This window comes from Bos taurus, chromosome 2 (genome assembly GCF_002263795.3).
Source record: "Bos taurus isolate L1 Dominette 01449 registration number 42190680 breed Hereford chromosome 2, ARS-UCD2.0, whole genome shotgun sequence".
Lineage (NCBI taxonomy): Eukaryota > Metazoa > Chordata > Mammalia > Artiodactyla > Bovidae > Bos > Bos taurus.
The window spans coordinates 63,922,136-63,944,618 of record NC_037329.1 but is presented as its reverse complement, the minus strand read 5'-3'; the positions used below and the strand labels follow the sequence as shown (position 1 = coordinate 63,944,618).

The following is a 22,483-nucleotide window of genomic DNA, read 5'->3' as shown; positions in this document are numbered from 1 at the left end:
TCAGTGAATACAGCAGTGAAGGAAAACCATTACCAAATAGATGAACAAAAAATGATGGATGAATAATTGATGTAGATATTCCACCTTCAGTGAGAAGGAGCATAACTCCCTACTCTCCAAGTATAATATGGAAAGGAGGTGGGGGAATAGTAACTTTACTGTAGAGAAACCAGAAAAACATTAATCAGCCAGGTGATCAAGATAAACATCCACTGTGATATATTCTGTTTGCAGTATGTACCTTTGATATGATGTGATGACAATGGCACTTTATCACTGTGGACTTCCTCCTCAAGCCCCATAACCCCAGTGTAATCATGAAAGAAAAATCAGACACGTTTCAAGAGAAGAGCATCCTACAAATTGCCTGAACAGTACTTTTCAAAACTGTCAAGGTTATGAAAAACAAGGAAACACTGAGACACTGTGGTAGCTAAGAGGAACCTGAAGAGACAGGGCAACCAAATGTCAGTGTGGTATTTTGGATAGGATCTTGGAACAGAAAAAGAGCAGTAAGTAAAACTAAGGGAATTAAGGGATTCCCTGGTGGTCCAGTGGTTAAGACAGTGGTTAAGCAGTTAAGCAGTTTCACTGCTGGGGGCACAGGTTCAATCCCTGGTTGAGAAACTAAGACCCTGCAAGCATGTGGAAGAGTCAAAAAAGAAAAAAAAAAAAAAATAAGGAAATTCAAATAAAGTATGATGATGGTAAGTTAATAAAAATAATAATGTATCATTAATTGTGACCAACAGAGCATCATTATGTAAGATGCTAATAACAGAGGAAACTAGATACAGAGTATATGGGACATTACTTTGCCAACAAAGGTCCATCTAGTCAAGGCTATGGTTTTTCCTGTGGTCATGTATGGATGTGAGAGTTGGACTATAAAGAAAGCTTAGTGCCAAAGAATCAATGCTTATGAACTGTGGTGTTGGAGAAGACTCTTGAGAGTCCCTTGGACTGCAAGGAGATCCAACCAGTCCATCCTAAAGGAGATCAGTCCTGGGTGTTCTTTGGAAGGACCAATGTAGAAGCTGAAACTCCAATACTTTGGCCACCTGATGCAAAGAGCTGACTCACTGGAAAAGACCCTGATGCTGGGAATGATTGAGGGCAGGAGGAGAAGGGGACGACAGAGGATGAGATGGCTGGATGGCATTACCTACTCAGTGGACATGGGTTTGGGTGAACTCCGGGAGTTGGTGATGGACAGGGAGGCCTGGCATGCTGCAGTTCATGGGGTTGCAAAGAGTTGGACATGGCAGAGCAACTGAGCTGAACTGATATAGAATTCTCTGCCCTAGCTGGTCATGCTTTTCTGTAACCTTAAAAATGTTCTAACAAAGTCTATTTGAAATTTTAAAAATAAGTGTGTGACTTCAGATAGTGATGTGCTGTGTGCTGTGCTCAATTGCTCATTTGTGTCTGACTCTTTGTGACCATGTACTGTAGCCCTGTCAGGCTTCCCTGTCCATGGGGATTCTCCAGGCAAGAATACTGGAGTGGGTTGCTATTTCCTTCTCCAGGGGATCTTCCCAACCCTGAAATCAAACCCATGTCTCACGCATTGCAGGTGGATTCTTTACCATTTGAGCCACCAGGAAAGCAAAGTTACAAAGAATGTGAGATAGGGTAATATAACAGGATGTCCTGGGATGGGAGGATGGCTGGGAAGGGTGATCAGCAAAATTTCCTCTGCGGCATTTGAGCTAAGACTCCCATAATGAAGGAGGGAGAGCTCAGGGAGAAATCTGAGGGGAGATGTTCCAGAGAGAGGGACAATATCAAAATAAAAAAGCAAAGGAGCAATTAAATTGAAAGCTGGTTATTCAGGAAGACAAAATAAGCAACTCTCTGGCATCCTGATTAATGAAAAAAGATAAAAGTATATAATGCAAAGACTAAGAAATAAGATATTGATGTATATTGAGAAATGAAAAGATTATGTGCAATTCACTGACATTGCATTGGGAACTGAATTTTTTTTAAGTAACATACAGATGACTAAAAGTAATAAGGCTGAAGAAAATAGAATAAAATAAAATAAATTTAAAATATTGCTGCAGATCTGTTCTTTAAAAGTAAGCAAATAAACAGTCCATGGAATTCTCCAGGAAAGAATAGTGGAGTGGGTAGCCATTTCCTCCTCCAAGGGATTTTCCCAACTCAAGGATCAAACCCACATCTCCTGCATTGCAGGCAGATTCTTTACCATCTGAGCCACCAGGGAAGCCCTGTAAAATTTTAAGCAATAGACAATTCATATATAATTCAAATTATGTCAGAGAAAAGAAAACACGTTTTATAATTAACTTTGTTAAGCCAGTATATCTTAATACTGAAGCCTGATAAACCTGGCATAGACAAATTCCAATTTTATTTAAAAAGTTAAATGTATTAAATAGAATGTTAGTAAATTGTTTTCAGCCTTATAATAAACTATGACCAAGTATAGTTTATTTTAGTTATATAAGGGTGAATCAGCATTTCTATTCATTGAATTTATATTAACAAAACAAAAATATGTAATTATATCATTAGATGCTGAAATCACTTACAACACTTTTGCAAGAATCTTGACTTTAAGTAAAAGAAATACCACTGGAAGCTTTGTAAGCATGAGAAACTATTTACTAGAAACCAAAACAAACCATATTCATATTAAAGTCATAAATATCTCCCTCATTGCTGTACTTTTCATCACTTTAGAGCAGCTAGCAGATGTAATAAGATGTGAAAATGAAATATATATATAAATATTGGGAAATACTTTATAAAACAATAATTATTCATTAAATTGTGCATATAGATATATAGAACATTCAAGATACACAGCACAATCTTTTAAAAAGTTCAGAGACTATATTAAGGCAACTGAGAAATAAGATAAAGACAAACAAACAGTAATGCTATCTATACTACACAGTAACAGGAAAGAAAATAAAAATCTCAAAACTATTTTTTTTTATTTTTGAGAGAGAGAAATATCTGGCTAAATAAAGTTTTGCTGCATCATGGAAATAGTTTTATTTTTTAGGAAAGTTATAACCAACCTAGATAGCACATTCAAAAGCAGAGACATTACTTTGCCAACAAAGGTCCGTCTAGTCAAGGCTATGGTTTTTCCTGTGGTCAGGTATGGATGTGAGAGTTGGACTGTGAAAAAAGCTGAGCGCCGAAGAATTGATGCTTGTGAACTGCGGTGTTGGAGAAGATTCTTGAGAGTCCCTTGGACTGCAAGGAGATCCAACCAGTCCATTTTGAAGGAGATCAGTCCTGGGTGTTTTTTGGAAGGACTGATGCTAAAGCTGAAACTCCAATACTTTGGCCACCTCATGTGAAGGGTTGACTCATTGGAAAAGACCCTGATGCTGGGAGGGATTGGGGGCGGGAGGAGAAGGGAACGACAGAGGATGAGATGGCTGGATGGCATCACTGACTCGATGGACGTGAGTCTGAGTGAACTCCAGGAGTTGGTGATGGACAGGGAGGCCTGGCGTGCTGCGATTCATGGGGTCACAAAGAGTCGGACACGACTGAGCGACTGAACTGAACTGAACTGAAATTCATGTATCCAATTCTGCTGAGATGATGAAGTACCAATGAGACATAAAAGAAACCAGTACTGCATTTGACAGAACTTCAGAATATTGAAATAAGAATTCCCTAGAAGGCAAACATCAACAGAACTCAGCTATTCTGCCAAGCTAATCGGTCCTACTGCCCGTGTTTCCTATGTTTAAACTGGCTGTTTCTAGTTGTCTTCAGATGTATAATCTGTTCCCAGCATAGAATTAATTACTGTGTGTTGATGAGATATGTTAACCACCTCCCACTCCCACCTCTGGGCTTTCAGCTTGAAGAGGAGAGAGAAAGCCTTTTCCAAGGTACACAGCTTGGAAGGCCTGAAGGCTGTCTCTTTGATGTGGCCTTTTGGTTTCACTGACTCATCCTCAGAGAAAACATGCTGAAGTTGTTGCAAAGATCATCTGAAATCCCTGCAGTGGTCAGCAATAATACATCTCTTTACAGTGCCTGCCTGCATCAACCCAGAAGCACAGAGAACCAGGGTAACCTGCTTAAGTGAGTTGTGCTTTCTATAGCAGAACAAGGTTTGTGTTTTGTACATAAAGGAGAGGATTCTTTTTATTTTACTTTTTAGCAATTATACCTAAAACTCAAAAGTAAAGATTTCTTCCTATTACCAATATCAAACAGGGGGATGCAGAGTGGAAGTGATGCTAATAAAAAGAAAGTGAGAGGTGAGAAAACAATTTCCTTTATCATGAAAGCAAGAACAAGGAGTAAGTTTTCCATGCAAATGAGAAGAAGAATCAAATCTATTTATGGGAAAATAAAAATTAAGAAAGCACAACCCAAGAACCCAAGAGTTGTTAGTGAGCATAACTTTTCAGTAAAATTGTCCCTGTAAGAGAGGTCCTATTGAGAAGAAATAAATATGTTTCCCTCTGAAACATACACATTTTGCCAAACACTTGAATCAGATAAATATCCAAGTCATGGAATCTATCACTACATCATTCCTTAACCTTAGCAAGGTAAGTTGAAAAATGACTTTTCTATAAGTGCCTAATGTTGCCCACAGCAAGAGCTCATTAAACTGTGAAGAGGGAATATCACCATTTACAGTCAAACTGCACAGCTAATACTACTGCATTAACTGTATCATGCAACAAGCTTAGCATCATTATAGTTTCATGAGATACAATAAAAATTGTTTATTAATTATTCATATTTTGTTTCTAGTATACAGGACCTAAAAATATGTATACAAGAGAAACAGAAGTGTTGTTACCCTAAACATGTAGTTTTGTCAACAGAAGACTCAGTGGAGCTTCAAAACATTGGATTTCAGACCTCATAACAGCACTGATCACTTGAGCACTTTAAGAGTTCCACCCTGCCCTTCCCACAGGCTGCTCAGATGTTCCCATTGCCTGTTGTCACTTCTAAGCCAGGGATAAACATACTATCAAGATTACCATCCTGTGCACAAAGTCAGCTCCAAATGCAATCTGTCAGGTAGCATATTAAGGCCAATCTTTTAACCATCAAACTAGCCCTGCTACATACCTGCTCATGAAGGTGGTGTGTTAATTTCACTATTATCTAACTCCCCTGACAGCTCAGTAGTAAATGGTAAGTATTTTATTCATCATGATAGTCTCAGAACCTGGAGCAGTATTTAGACCATGCATGCATGCATACTCAGTTGTGTCTGACTCTTTGTGACCCCGTGGACTGTAGCCCACTGGGCTCCTCCATCCATGGGATTCTCCAGGCAAGAATACTGGAGTGGATTGCCATTTCTTCCTGCAGGGGGACCTTTCTGATCCAGGGATTGAACCTACATTTCCTATAGCTCCTGCATGAACAGACAGAGTCTTTACCACTGAGCCACCTGGCAAGCCCTACCTGGCACATAGAAGATAATACATACTTATGTTGAATGGAGCCTATAAGAATCTTTGAACTTTGTCTATCTGTAAAATGAGGATATTATAATTTCATTAACTACTTCTGCTTTCTGTTTCTTCTTTTACTACCATATTAAACATTGCTGGGATTAATACTTTACTCATGAGATTTTTCCATATTTTGAGTTCTCAAAAGGAGAATTAATTGGCCAAAGAATCAGAACATTTTTAAGATTCTTGCCAAATGACTTACATGGACAGTGTCATAAGTAAACAAGAAAAAAATAAATTTTACCACTTGTCATGAAGATTAGCTATTAAAGGCTTTTAAAAGAGTGGATAATTTGAGGGGAGAATGAAATGCTAATAATATTTTGTTGTAATTTGAATGGAATTATTTTGTAAAATGAACAGTTTTTTCTGTTTATTTATAGTTTCTTTTTTTTTTGGTCCATCAACTGAAGAACTACACCCATTCTGTGTATGGGAGCCTTTCCCAGATACTTCATTAAACTTCAGTACCATAACTTTTTCGACAGTTTGGTTCCTTTGATATTCCTTCTCAAAAGTACAACAGGAGCCTTGAAAGCTAAAGTTTAGGTGATCTTAATACTTCTATTGCCAAGGATCTCTTTACTCAATGGACTTATATGATAGACCAGGGCCCCTAAGATTATTTACATGTGTGTTGATAAATACCTTTGGAGGTTTTCATTCTGGCAGAATTAGTAAGTTATTTGGTAGAGTCAGGCCAGTTTTATGAGCCATAAATGATAGCTGAAGTAAGTCACAGTCAGGGACCAGCCCACACAAAGAAACCCTATACCTACCAAAGTTTCAGTGTTAATACAATTGACAGCTATCACCAAATCCTGTTATCTGTCTGGAGAGAAAAGTGCTCAGCAACACACTGATAGCCCAGAAGGTAGAGGATTGAATTAAGGCCAACAGAAACCTTTGAGTGAATGGCAGATTCAAGATAATAGTGGAGTGATAAAATAAAGCCTTCCCAGAAACCCAAGTCCTGATCAAATTGCTCTGTAAGTGCTTTGGGACTACTGGTCTATCTAACTTCTTTATGTTCATACAGCTCAAGTATTTTTGGTTTTGGGAATAGACCCATTCAGGAATGTGGAGAGAATCTAGGCAATTTGCAACAGGGCCCAAGGTGGAATCTGGTTAGTGAAGCTCAGAGGTTGGTATTATTGTATAAATGTTTATATGTGACTTCCAAAACAAGGCATTCTCATTGTTCTAGATATTCATTGCTTAAATGCTTGGAATGAAGTAAAAGCCCAAGAATACTTATAAAAATAGATTTGAAAGGTCAAACATTCTTAATGATAACCCAAGGTGTGCATGGTGAACTAAATGTTTACTTCTTCTCTCATTTCTATTTGGCTGAGCAATGCTTAATAAGAAGAGACAGAGTATTTTTTAAATGTTCCTTTTCAAGAATCATTAATATATAAAGAGCTAAATGTCAACCACAGAAAAGTCAACAACCGCGTTCTATAAAAAATTCATTTCAAGAGGAGTTTTGTCTCCACTGGAGACCATAGCTGAGTGGAGGAGAGAAGATAAAGTACAGTGGTTAAGAACAGAGACTGGAGATGGACAGCCTTAGTCCAATACCAGCTCAGCCTTTATTAGCTGTACAATTTGGGATGTGTTGCTAAATTCCATGTTCCTCAATTTCCTCATCTGCAAAATGGGGTTGTTATCAACCTCACAGTGTTGTGATAATGAAGTGAGTTAAATATGTAAGAACACTTTGAACAGTGTCCAGCACATAACACCAAGTATTCTCCATATGAGATTATTAATATCTTGTGAATAGTATATAAGTGTACTCTTTAGAACCAACATCACCAGGGTACATAGTAGGTGATTCATAAATAATTGCTGAATAAAAGGATGACTATAAAGACTTTTCCACTAGGATTTCTTGAAAGGACAGAATTTCCTTGTGTCTTCAAAGTATGACAGTGCAACACAGGACTGACAATACAGGTACCTTCAGAAACAATTCCAGGGTGCAGGGTGCATGTACCTGAATGCAGCAATAGAATAAATAATGAGAGAGTGATGAACAATATCAGATAAAAGACAAGGAAGAGTCTTAACGCGAATCCAAATGGCTGAATTAATGCGAGTACAATTTTCTTGGCATAGCCCAGGCCTGCCTTTCTACTCTTTACTGATAAAGCCATGACTATTACACCATCTGGAACGGGTCAAGATGAAGTGGAGATTCTGATCTCATCCTTAATTATTTCTTCATTCAAGTGGGGGTTGGAGAGTGGGTAGGAAAGTTTCAGGGAAGGATTTTTCAAATGACACAGATTCACTAATAAAATGCTCAGGAGCTGATGTAGGCCTATTTAATCTCCAAGACATCTGAAACAACACAATGTCGGCAACGACTTCTTATCCTGGAAAATCCCAGAGTCATTTTTAACTTTTTTTTTTAATCCATGTACTTAGTAGTCACATCACTCACCACTAAAATGCAATTCTTATTTTTGGAATTAGAAAGAGCAATGTATTTCCTAGGAACCGCAAGATAATAGGATGGCTAGACACACAGCTCACATCATTCAAAATGGAGACAGACTGGCTTTACCAAGGTGGAACATAGCCAGCCTCTACAGTGTTTATTATGATCTGGGTGTGGCATCACCATTTTCACCTTAGACACAATGGGGCAAAAGAGTGGGCAAGGAAGTGAGTGAGATAATGAATGTATGATTGAATGAACACATACAATGAAATTAGAGAAGGTACTGACCTATAAAAGATTTTAGGTGAAAGAGTCAGGGCTTTTCCCATTCATCAAATCTTGTCAAGAACGGATTTCATTTTGGGTATCAGCTTGTGGTTAGTGACTACCATATTGGATGGTGAAGCCTAGGTGAATCCCCTTGACATCTCTATTCTTCTCTGTCTCCTTCACAATGTTTTTCTTTTTTAAAAAATCTGCTACATACCTATTGGGATGCCTCACTGACTCCTGCTTATGTGACTCTGTATACCTTCTACAACTGTTTTTGGGATACCGGACATTCTACATTGCCAAAATCTAACCCTTTGTCTTCTCCAGTAAAACAGCTACTCTTCATTAGTTTGTTACTTTGATCACTGGCACTATCCTCCACTTAGTTTCCCAAGCAGGAACCATTCTCTCTCCCTAACCCCATCCAATTGGTTATCAATTCTTCCTACACTGATATTTCCCTTTCAAAAAAACATTTCTTAAAGTCCATTCCCTATATCGCAACTATGACTGTACACTCTAAATTATCAATTATTTCTTGTATTTTAACCAATATTCTTCTAGCTCAGGGATTCTCACTTATGGCTGTATGTTAGAATCACATGGGGAATTGAAAACATGACCAGGGCTTGAATCCACTCCAAGAGATGTGGTTTTCTTCAGGATGGGGCAGGGCCTCGGCACTGCTGGATGAAGCACAAACTGGAATCAAGATTTCCGGGAGAAATATCAATAACCTCACATATGCAGATGAAACCACCCTTATGGCAGGAAGTAAAGAACAAAAGAGCCTCTTGATTAAAGTGAAAGAGGAGAGTGAAAAGTTGGCTTAAAGCTCAACATTCAGAAAACTAAGATCACGGCATCCAGTCCATCACGTCATGGCAAATTGATGGGGAAACAGTGGAAACAGTGGCTGACTTTATCTTTTGGGGCTCCATTTCCAGTAGTCATGTATGGATGTGAGAGTTGGACTATAAAGAGAGCTGAGCGCCAAAGAATCGATGCTTTTGAACTGTGGTGTTGGAGAAGACTCTTGAGAGTCCCTTGGACTGCAAGGAGATCCAACAAATCCATCCTAAAGGAGATCAGTCCTGGGTGTTCATTGGAAGGACTGATGCTGAAGCTGAAACTCTAATACTTTGGCCAAATGAGTCAGCAAAGAGCTGACTCATTGGAAAAGCCCCTGATGCTGGGAAAGATTGAGGGCAGGAGGAGAGGCAGATGACAGAGAATGAGATGGTTGGATGGTATCACTGACTCAATGGACATGAGTTTGGGTAAACTCCGGGAGTTGGTGATGGACAGGAAGCCCTGGTGTGCTGCAGTCCATGGGGTTGCAAAGAGTCAGACATGACTGAGCGACTGAACTGAGCTAAACTGAACAGAATGTGACTTTAGTGGAGTCAGACTTCAGAGTCACTCTTCTTGTTCTTATCTCTGGCTCTGGTTTTGTCCCCCTACAACCACACCCTGAAGGAGTACCAGGATGCTCCATATAATGTTCATCTACCCATTCTGCCTAAATCTCTTCTGTGATTGCCCAATGTCTAGAAAGTGAATCCCAAATTCCTTAACTTTCTGTGGCCTCTCTACTTATGCCCTGACGCTGCCTCACATCTTTTGTTCCACTTAATTCAGCCCTGGGCTCATTGTCTCTTCTTTATTCACCATGTTGATCCCTATTCTTCACCTGGTGAGCACCTGATTTGGTTTAGTCACTCAGTCATGTCCGACTCTTGTGACCCCCAGGTCCTCTGTCGCCAGGCTCCTCTGTCCATGGGGTTTCCCAGGCAAGAATACTGGAGTGGTCTGCCATTTCCTTCCCCAGGGAATCTTCCCGACCCAGGAATCAAACCTGGGTCTCTTGCATTGCAGACAGATTCTTTACTGACTGAGTGCCTATTCATCCTTAAAGCCTCACTTTTCTAAGAACTTTTTTTTTCATTCTAACTTGCTTGTGTACCACTGCTCTGTGTGTGGCACACACTGTGCATATCTCTATCAGCGCATTTGTAAGCCGTCATAAAATTGGGCACATACACATGAATCGTCCACTTCCCTATGAGCTGATTTTCTCAGGATACTCATGCCCCGTGCCTGTTGTCCCCTTTTCGTTAGTAACAGTGCCCCATTTTAGTCCCAAGGATGTCTTAACATGGATGGGAAATTGATAGTCATCCTACCTGTGAGATCACAGAGGCCAGTAACCCAGTTCTATCCTTTGCTCTAATCTCCATGCCTAATACAATTCCTAAAACTTGGTATATGTTTATATGCTCAAAAAATGAAGGAAGGAAGAAAGGTATTATGTAACTGGCAAGCAATCTTATCCTCTTCAGAAGCAACCTTTAGGAAAACCTATTGAAAAATCTAAATCAAATTTTATCTCAAAGGAATGTCTGCACTCCTATGTTCACTACAGCATTATTCACATTTGCCAAGATACAGGGTTAACTTGTGTTCATCGACAGATGAATGGATAGCAAACATGTGAGATATGTGTACATACATGTACACACACACATACAGACATATATACATACAGGAATGTTATTTGCTCTTACAAAAGAAGAAAATCCTGTCTTTTGTGACTTGGATGATACTGGAGGACATTATGCTAAGTTCATTAAGCCAAGTTCATTAAGTCAGACACATAAAGACAAATACTGAACAGTCTCACTTGTACTTAGAATTTTAAACAGTGAAACTCAAAGAACCAGAGAGCAGAATGGTGACTTCTAGGGCTAAAAGATGAGGGAAATGGGGAGATCTGGTCAGAGAGCACAAAGTTTTAGTTTTTCAATATGTTTCAGTTCTGGAAACCTAATACTATCTTGGTGACTACAGATAATAGCACTGCATTATAGACCTGACATTTGCTAAGGAAGTAAATGTTCTTACCATATACACAAAAAAGATAACCAAGTGCTGTGCCAGATGTGTTAATTAGCTCAATTTTGCTAATCTTTCACAATGCACGCAAATATCAAAACACCATGTTGTACACTGCAAACATACACAATTTTCATTTGTCAATCGTATCGCAGTACATCTGGGAAAAGACAGAGAGGTGATTACATTTACAGAAAACAACAAAGAAACAGGGCTTCCCTGGTGGCTCAATGGTAAAGAATCTGCCTGCAGTGCAGGAGATGTGGGTTCAATCTCTGGGTCTGGAAGATCCCCTGGAGAAGGAACTGGAAACCCACTCTGGTATTTTTGCTTGGAAAATCCCATGGACAGAGGAGCATGGTGGGCTATAGTCCATGCAGTCGCAAGGGTTGGACACAACTCAGAGACTAAATCACTACTATCAAACACAGAAACAAACTGCAATTGCTCCTCAAAACTATGACTATAGAGTGTCAACTGTAGTTTTCTCAGCCTACCGTCACTTTGCATACTTCTGGGCGTCCTCTGGACCATAGGGATGTGGACAAGTAATCAGGTGGGTAAGGACCAAAATCTAGATGATTCCTGGGAATGACCCCAGCCTGTATCTGTTCTCAAAAGGGCAAGAATGCTTTTTGTGGCCAAAGATTTGGGCTCTCGTGTCAGGCTACCTGCATTTGCATTGTGTTCTTCCACTGGCAGGGCACATGACTTGGGTAAGTTTATATAAACTCTCTAATTCAGCTTTATAATGGAGAATAATGTACCTACTCACACAATCACAGAGAATTAAATGAGGAAAACTATGCAGGGAGATTATCGTGATGCCTGTCACAGAGAAAGCCCCAGAGAAACAGTCACCCTTATGCTTTTACCTATTTTACTTATTGGACTTAAAATAATATTTCACTTGAAGAAGGGATTTGCTTGCGTTAAAAAGAAATACTTTGTGAAAGCACGGTGCTAGAAATGTTTGACTATAGAGATTTCAATCTGACTCTCCCTTGGGATCTTTGTAACTTGAGTGGCTGATGGAGCCAGTGTTACTCCTTTCCTCTGCAATTCAGAGACTCAAGCCCATGCCTTGCCTGCTCCCTAGAACATGTTAGTGGCAAAAAATAAAATAAAATAAAAACCAGTGACCCATGACTTAAATTTCAGAGCAAGCCACAGGTGCTGATTGGTGCCAGCTTCTAGCAGCATGGCATAGAAAGAAATGAATGCTCTTGCCAGTGTTGAGAATATGACTGCAATATACCTATTGCAAATATTTACCTTTTTAGCTGGAATACCAGGGGACACTAGGGTTTCTGTTTGAACAGAGCTTTGAGGTAGAACTCATTGAAATGACATGGAAAGCTTTGCATAAATCAACTCTTTTATGATTATATTTGTAATACATCATGGCATCAGACTGCAAAATAAAGCTTGGGAGGACAAAATAGTCCCAGTTATTTATATATAAGTCTTTTTCCCAAAGCAGATTCATGGATAACTTTGCATAAAATATAATAGGAGATATTTCATTCTTGGAAAAGGGGACTATCAATAGGGTTAAAAAGCAATGGAATTTGGGGGTTACAGTCTAGGGATTACAGATGTCTTTGAAGTCAGACACATGTTTGAGAAAATAAAGCATTTTGAGTATCAAGAACCTAAAATAGATGCAATAAGCCTTAACTCTGATAGTAATAATAGTAGTAATTATTAAAAATTTTATTTTATATTGGAGTATACTTGATTTACAATGTTGCATTGGTGATTATTAATAATATTATTTTACAAAATTCCAGCAAAAATGATTAGGTTTATTTTTCATCTTATCCTATGTTATTTTTTCCTGCTGCTGTTGTTTGTGATTTTTAGACCAATCCCCAAATATTCACATAGACTACAATCATTTCAATATTCTCCAAGGAGTTAGCAGATCACACCAAGCTATGAGAATGAGATTGAGGTATCTGTATTTTTATGACCAGAAGGCAAGATAACTTGTCCTAAAACTGTTTGATCTTGTTATCATTTCTGCTGAATACTTTGAGTCACACAAGGGTCCAGAATGCCTTTTATTCAAAGGCTTTCAGAAGAGAGATTACATCGACAGAAATTCAGAGCAAGCTGCTGAAAAGCTGTATTAATCCAGATCTTGGGCTATTACACTAAATATTTGACAGGAATCCAACTTTTCCTGTAGCCTACCACTAAGAAGATAATCTTTCATAATTTTAACTGTGAAAGGGGAGGACTTGATCTTTTGAAATGGAAAGGGTGAGCCTAATTGAATTTCCTTCTTTGGTTTCTTATTAAAGATGGGACTAGATTGAATCATATTCAATTAATGATTATACATAGACATACTGATATTAGCAGAGGTTGAAAATAAAATTAACAAAGCTAGAAAAAGATGTAGGGGGCAATGGCGTCAATTCAACACTTAAAGGGCCAGGCATATGTAAGAGCAAAGACCTATTTCAATGCCATATGTTTATGTGATTTTTGGAACAGGCTGGGCCATTGTTTTTCATCAGCTCAAGAACTGAGTGGAAAATTGTAGGATACTGAGCATCACCTTTGAGGGGAAAAATAAACTTATAAATGCCTCAAAGTGTAATCAGGACATATGATTCTGACCTGTCCCCTCTCCTAACTACCCACCAGATACACCATGATCCTGGCAGTTGTTGACCCAAGGGACACCCATTATGCTCCCTTCTCAGCCCACCCACCTGTTTCCCAGCCACCTCAGCTCAGTTTTAAGACCGTCGTCTTCCACAAGGTTCTAGTAACCACAGACGCACATTTTATGAACTAATAATTGTGATATGATATCTGACAAGCACATTCAAATATTTAAAAACTGGAACTGTCGAAGAGTGCAATCTCTATAATTACCATCTCCATAAAACTCTCACTTCTATAAACTTTTCTGGGATATTTTTTCTTCTATATCTTAAACACTGGCATTTTAACAGATAATAGACTTATATCTCGATTTGTATAGTGTACCCATGGCAGTGGTGTGAGTGCTTCTAGGGCAGACTGACTGACTCTTCTGTTCTTAGGTGACCATAGTACAAAGCATACAGTAGGAGCTTAATTACTATTTCTCTAAATGCAGTTGGTGTATGTGCGCGCACGTGTGTGTGTGTGTGTGTGTGTGTGTTTGAGGGGAGGAGGTGGTACTAGTTTGGGAGCCAGAATTTGGAATTTTCATCCCATCCCTGACCTTTGACATCTGCGTGAGCCTGAATCAGTTTCCATATCTGCAGAATGGGCATAATAACCCATAATGATGCCCACGTTGTGATGATGTTATATGACATTTGTGCAGTGTCTGGTGTACAGTGGAAGTTCAATTCATAGTCATTCCCTTGTTGAACAAAAACTCTGACCCAAGAAAGATTTGGGATATGAGGACTGGAGGGCAGTACTCATGAGCAAGGACATTGGAGCCAGACTGCCTAAATTCAAACCCCAATCCTAAACCTTATGGCTGTGGAATCTGGGGCAAACTGCTTAACATTTGTACATCTTAGTGTCCTCACCTGTGAAATATGGATACTACCAGTATCCATGTCCCTAGAGAGTTAGGGTTACATGAGTTAACACCTGTACATCCCTTATGAGTGCTGAAACAGACAAGTATGTGGCTTTAGTATTACTAAGGATGACCCTACCTAAGACACACAAATGAACTTAGTTTATTTTAAGGTCTTTGAAACTCTGGATCTATAGTTCTGCAAAGAAAACATATATACTCTTTCCTTTAAAGCCCCACAAATAAAATAACATAACATACATACTGATACAGTCCCCAATGTCTACACACACATATTAGAGTTTCATCTTTTTCCTTACTCTGTCACAACTCATTCATCTGCTACCTGCAGTATCTAAAGGCCCACAAATTTATGATCTGTCATAACCAGCTAGGAAGCTGGCTTGAAAGAGAGACCTGGACTCAAATCCAATATTCAACTTGAAGACTGTTTTTCAGAATATGTCTTCTCTAGCCATGATCTTTTTGGTGAGCTAGAAGTGCCTTATCTAAAATAGATGCTTGAAGAGCAAAGGTCTGGACTCAGAGCCCAGCATTAAGATGAACTTTCAGGGAAACATTGAATGAAGTTCATCAATGTCTAAATATGAAGCCTCTTTCAACAGATTGGCTGTGTCAGCACAAAGTGCATTATAGAACTGGCTGGAAGTCTTCAGAGGATGGGGATACAAAACACTTTCCAAGAGTGGGTACAAATTATCCACACAGCTGCACATCAGTGAATGTGCAAAATGATCTGGGGACTCCAAGAAAGGTAACACAGTAAGCTCAGCATCAAGATGAACAATGAGCTAAGATAATAAACTAGTTCTGTGACTTATTCAATATTTAAGTTCTTTGAAACAGCCCTCTGCTACCGACCACCATCCCACACACCTTCTTTGCTACTGGCCTTGCTGCCTCCTCTTCTCTAGTCACCAGTCGTTTACAATGACCTTCACAGGACACTCCAGTTGTCCTTTAGAGATTTCCCAAAACAGCTCAGGAAAAACTCATATCATTACCATGATTTTCATGTATATACTTATACCAGTCTTCTCTGTATCAATCTTGTTCTTTTTGTCCTTCTGTCATAGAAACTCTGCCAAGTATTGTTCTTTTTCTTCTACCCAAATAGGATTCAGATGCATTTCAAATCAGGGAAACAATGAGAATTGTGCCCACATGGCTTTCAGATGGAACAGAATGTAACGACTAAAAAGACCAAATGAAGAAACAGACAATGTGATTTCAAAGGAAAATCTTAAGTATAGAGGAAGGCAGATTACCAGTTACCTGCAGCCCTTCACGGGAACATCAGGTAGATGTCTAATGAAATCCGAGTTCTTGGGAGAGGCGTCAGACATAAAGGAGGCTATTCTGGTGCTCTGAAAGAGCAGCTATTGTCTCACAATGAAGCTCTATCCAGTGGTAGAAAAAGAGTCAGGGACATATATCAAGGCAGGAAGGAAGGGGAAGAGGAAATAGAATAGAGTTGCAGTGATTGAGCTGAATAAATGACTCTAGACAGTTATACAAATAGAGGAGCTAGGGTGGTAATGACAAAGAGAACCATCCTCTGGAAAGACATCCCTACTCCACTGTGCCTACCGAAACCTTCCTCATCTCAGAGTCACTGCAGAGATTCACATCCCTGTAATGATTCCAAGGCACCTAGCAACTCCCCTCTGACATCTGATGTACTTACTCTTGGTACCAGTGCTTGTCAACTGGGGGTGATTTTTGCCCCCACAGGGGACACTGCCAATGTCTAGAGACATTTTTGCTGGTCACAACTGGGAGGATGCTATCTCTAGTGGCAAACAACAGGGAGGCCACTGAACATCCTACCATGCACAGGACAGCCACACAACAGCCACACAGTGGTTGAAAAATGCTGCTCTGCATCACTGCTATCTGGCCCCAAATCCTCATGGCCTTGAACTTTAGCTCCATTTACTGGGTATATGCATTGAGTCTCTGTGCTCCTTTAAGTATTTTTGGAACATGGACCACATGATACTTCATGCCATTGCCCAGTATGCTGGGCACAGGGCCTTGCAAGTGGTAGGCAGTGTGTGAATGAGGGGAGAAGAGAAAAGACAAGATGTGTCTATTTTTCTGTGAGTCAAGGCTGAAGGAGATTAGTTGCCTTTGGGCAGCATTAATGGCAAATCTCGCTGGGCACAGAATGGCATGGCAAAAAGCACCATTTCTATTTGATCAAGGGGTGAGAAGTGAGGGCTAGGCTGCAGCATCATTTCCATTAGTTGACAAAGGAAAACAATGAAAGATGGGCATTTTAAATGATGCTTTTACATATAATTTAGAGAAATGTCCCAAAGCTGTCCAAGCCAGGAAAAAATTCATCACCCTGCCTCAGGATGCTGCTGAGTTTCTACTAGTCCTTCCCATGGCAATGACTGCAATGTACCTGGGCTTTGTGAAGCTTTAGCAGAGCAGAAATAACATAGACAACCTCTCGCTCCCTCTTTTCCTCTTCTTCACCCTCTTCCCTACTCCACTTTTGTTGTATCTTCTCTCCATTCTGGTTGGCCAGGGAAAAGCACAAATCACTAACCCAGGTTGATGTGGCCAGCATCACCTCTGCCATAAAGCCCTCCTAAGGTCCACACCATGCTGGGCCTCAAGTGTGGCTCTCTTATTCTACTGCTTTATAATTGGTACCTCCAAAGTTGTTGCCACACTGGACTGCTGCATGTAAATTTCTGAATATTGATCTCTAATTTGAGGCTGCTGCTGCTAAGTCACTTCAGTCGTGTCCGACTCTGTGCGACCCCATAGACGATGTTATTTTTAAGTGATAATCAATTGCATTATTCCAAACACATATTTAACAAAATGTAGCTTTTCTTTCTGTACTTATCCTCTTAGATGGCTTAAAAAAAAAAACAAAAATAGAATCTTAAACTAGTCACTCCAGAGTTTTCTCAAGCCAGTGTCTCCAGAGATGCAGGCTTAAGGGATGTCACAATCTGAACCTCACAGACTCCTACAGGGGAGGGAGAAGAGGTCTTCTCTTGTCCTGCTCTTTCTGTTCAGTGCTGGCCTTTGCTCTAACCTTGCCTCTTCTTCCTGGAATTTAACAAAAGCAAACATTCATGCTCCTCAGTGATGGCCACTGATTGGTCTGCAGGATCCCATAACACCACTCAGATTACATGGCATGGCAAAGCACTGAGGTTCAGCCCATCCCTAGTAGGAACCTTCCTATTTCCTTCTGATGTTCCTCCATGGACCTTCCTTTCTATAGCTCAATTTTACTTGCAGGAAAATTGCAATTCTACTTGCAGGAACTTTCTGAGAACTTTGAGCTGACTTTAGCCTCTCTGGCATGAATCAGCATACCATTCCCACTGTGCCACATAGCCTAGGGCATGTGCCGCAAGGCAGCTGCTCTATATTTAGCCAGGCCACAGTCATGGACAGTCACACTTTCTTGTGACTTCCAAGCTTCAAGTAGGCTGCCATCAATTGCTGCCCCAGCTCATCCCTTTTCATATATGATGTTTCCTCTTCAGTGCTGTTTCTCTGCTGGAAAAAGGGAGTGGGGGAAAGATGAGTAAAGGGACCAGTTGAGTACATTTTCATTCTCCTGGTGATCTTTCCTGTGTTTGAACTTAAGGGCTGACATTTGAAACTAGAAGTCAAGATTCCAACAAGCTTTTTAACTGATATGTTTCAGACAATTTCACACCACTGCCCAGGGCAACTGGCTGCTCCTTCCTAATTACATGCAAGATGCTTAATCAATGTACAAGAAAAACCCGGCAAGTGTAAAATTTTGAAAAAATTTAATTCCTGGTGAGTATTTTTAAATATGGCCCATGGTTTATTATTTTTTTTAGTCTACTTCATTGTCCAAAATTCCCTTTCTCACGACTGACATACACGAGGCCTTTAAATAAAGCTGGTAGGTGTCCAGGCCGCCAACATTTTGTCCCATTCTCCAGATGACGAAAGAGATCAGAAAGAATGAAAGACTGATGTGCTCAAGTTTTGGGAACACAATCTAGAAAAGTGCCCACAGCATCTTAGGGCTGTTTAAGTACAATGGAACAAATAACATAAGGCCATGCTGCTGCTGCTAAGTCGCTTCAGTCATGTCCGACTCTGTGCGACCCCAGAGACGGCAGCCCAACCTCAGAAACCTTCCAAACTATAAAGAACATTTAAAGACAAAAACTGGAAGGATTTGTTTTTTTTTAGAGCTATCCATTTTCTGGTATTGCTTAAAAAATACCTTCTTGATATAGTCTACGAGAGAGACCCACCTCTCTCTCTCTTGTCAAACAGGAGGATAATGAACCTTGTTCTCCTTATCCCAGAGGGGTGTTACAAGGATAAAGTGAGATAACAGATGTAAGACATCAATCTCTAGTCAGGAGATGATGAGAAGTCTCTCTGTGTGTTACCTGTGGGCACTGCCAGGTGCCCGTGTTTTCCCGCCTCACACCCTCATCTTTGGTTTCCCACTTATTGGCTCAAGCAGAACAAGAGTTCACTCCTCACTTGACTGCTAGCCCCTCTTAACCTAAGACCTGACACCAGGCCAGACAGTGGCCTCCTTGCTTCTTTGAATCCACCTAGTCTCTAAATCAGAGAAGGCAATGGCACCCCACTCCGGTACTCTTGCCTGGAAAATCCCATGGACGGAGGAGCCTGGTAGGCGGCAGTCCATGGGGTCGCTAAGAGTCAGACACGACTGAAGCGACTTAGCAGCAGCAGCAGCAGTCTCTAAATGTTCCCTCCTCAGCTAACGTTTTGAACCTTTACCCAATATGATTTTCCCATGGATTGCGCTCTCCATGCGAAGAACTGTTTTAATACTTTGCCTTTTAAAATCTCAAGGGGCGAGGAGAGATGTTAGTTGTTAATAAGAAGTGATTTCTTAGATCATTTTGTTTATCTTATAAGAAGATGCTGCTGCTGCTGCTGCTGCTAAGTCGCTTCAGTCGTGTCCGATTCTGTGTGACCCCATAGATGGCAGCCCACCAGGCTCCCCCATCCCTGGGATTCTTCAGGCAAGAACACTGGAGTGGGTTGCCATTTCCCTCTCCAATGCATGAAAATGAAAAGTGAAAGTGAAGTCGCTCAGTCGTGTCCAACCCTCAGCAACCCCATGGACTGCAGCTTACCAGGCTCCTCCACCCATGAGATTTTCCAGGCAAGAGTACTGGAGTGGGGTGCCATTGCCTTCTCCAATAAGAGGATGTTAAACATTGCTAAACATTCTCTTGTGACTGATTCATTTAAGAAATGAAATAATTTATCAAAAGGTCATTTTCCTTATATGAAAGGGCAAGTTACAAAAGTATTAGATAATGTGAACTTTTTCTCTCATGTTTCACCACCTTGACACAGCCCCTATATTTTAGGTAGATCTCAACTAATATGCATAAGTTACTTCAGTTGCATCCAACTCTTTGCAACCCTATGGACTGTAGCTCGTCAGGCTCCTCTACTCATGGGATTCTCCAGGCAAGAATACTCGAGTGGGTTGCCATTTTCTCCTACAGTGATCTTCCCAACCCAGGGATTGAATTCAAGTCTCTTATGTCTCCTGCATTGGCTGGCGGGTTTTTCGTTTTACCACTAGCACCACCTGGGAAACTCTAATAGGAGAGATGGGTTATTTAAAAGAAGGAAGTTGTGGTTAGAAAGTTTTACAAGTTGAATCTTACAGCTTCAGTCAAAAATAATTATTCAACACCAATCCTAAATAGGTTACAATACATAAGGAATGTGGGGAATATATTAAAAATGAAATGCAAAGCAACTAGTTGTTAAATAAAACTAGGATTTTTAAAAAGTACTAGTTTTAAAATACTTTTCATAAATATCTAACTTAATTCTCATAAAAAAAATCTGATTTGGCTATTATTATTACTACAGTTATGTAAGCAAAAATATGGAGACTGACTTTGGCAGACCTTGGATTAAAATTCCAGATCCCCTTCCTTCAAACTCCAAATCCTTCTCACTACACAAGGCTCAGAACTTCGGTTTACAGCAATCAATGTCCCTCAGGGGAGTGAACACAAGGTAGTATTTGGTTCTTTTAGGAGCAATCACTTCTTATGCCCTGGATCAACTAGATAAACATGCAAAGTAGCAGGTCAAAGTCAAGGATGAAGTATAAAAGTAACGAAAGATAAAAGTGCACTTCTGGAGGGCATCTGTGCAGAGCTGTCAACTGGACTTACGAAGAGGATGAGCTGGTCCTGGGGGAGAGGGGAAGGGCAGGGAGAAGCAATGAGAAGTGAGGGGAAGGAAGAGCAGAGAGGGGAGGGAAGATGAAGAATGCAACTTAGAAATATACACACAGTAGGTGAGAAAGAAGAAGAACTAGAGAAAGAGACCAAAGGCTTACAGTCACCAAAGGAAGATCTGCAAGTATGTTCCAAGCATAAGCCCATTAAAACTAAATGCGGAAGGTCAGTTAAGCAAGGAACAAAGCAAGCAAGGCCATTGGTGCAGCTGAGCTGGTGATTCTGATGGGTGATGGTGAGTAACACTAACACAAATGACTGCAACTCCCAACTCCAACTTTCCCCACCAGCCACTCCTACCCTCTCCTCAACAAAGCCAGGAGAAAACCGGAAACAAATCACTGTAAACCCAAGAGAGGTTTCATATTTAAGAGGAAACTCCATCTGCATCTTCTACCGAGTGACATGTAGAATTTGGAGGTCAATGGCAAGGTCCCTGAACTCATTCTTAAAGTAAAATAGTCTTTTTAGGTAAGTAATAAACTCAAAGTTAATCTGTTTAACAACTTGTTTTCAATGTCTGTCTATTTATTTTAAATGGAGGAAAACTCAGTCTTGAGGCACCATCATATTGCACTTCTCTCTGTGGCCTCATCTTGATGCTCTAAAGGGTAGCTGGTGTGTCTAGCCTGCTGAGACAGAGCTCCACAAATGGTATTTCCAGTAGTTCTGTCCACATGCCTGGGCTTGTGGCTTGTACAGCATTAAGGGCACTGCTGAGAATACTGATCAGACTAAAGCTACTGCTGCTGCTGCTAAGTCGCCTCAGTCGTGTCCGACTCTGTGCGACCCCATAGACAGCAGCCCACCAGGCTCCCCCGTCCCTGGGATTCTCTAGGCAAGAACACTGGAGTGGGCTGCCATTTCCTTCTCCAATGCATGAAAGTGAAAAGTGAAAGTGAAGTCGCTCAATCGTGTCCGATTCTTAGCGACCCTATGGACTGCAGCCTACCAGGCTCCTCCATCCGTGGGATTCTCCAGGCAAGATCACTGGAGTGGGGTGCCATTGCCCTCTCTGCAGACTAAAGCAAACACACCTATTAACTATATTATAAATAGACACACGTGAAGCAACAGACATAGCAACAGACTAGAGATGAATCAGCAGATCAGTGTCCTAAATCCATATACTTAAAATTTCTACTTCTAATTTACTCCTCCCATAGTATTTCAATTATGTTAACCCTGAAATAGAGGCAAGACTTATTCTCCTATTGAATGTATTCTCCCCTTTGTCAGCATTCATTCCAATAAGCAGTTGATATTTATTCTGAAAAAAAAAAAGGCACAATTTTGACAATTTGTAAGCTCCTGGAAACTCTTCACCATAAATCAAACTTCTGAACCATTCTGGCATGAGGAAGTTCATGCATTTCATTGACTTGGGAGGAACAAATTTAATCCATTCTGTGTAGAATCATGTCAAGCAATCCAATTGTTTATCCTGAGCAGTCAAGAGGAAAGACTTGCTAAATCTTAAAACAAAGCAGTACATGTAAATGCTTGATTTGGTATTCTTCAAGATTTCTCTAAAGGCTGC

General features: G+C 40.2%; 1 protein-coding gene across 4 annotated transcripts in view; it reads right to left on the bottom strand.

The window, feature by feature from the left end:
- Positions 1-22,483, bottom strand: part of NCKAP5 (NCK associated protein 5) — a 1,102,414-nt gene that overhangs the window by 928,787 nt on the left and 151,144 nt on the right. The window lies entirely within an intron of this gene.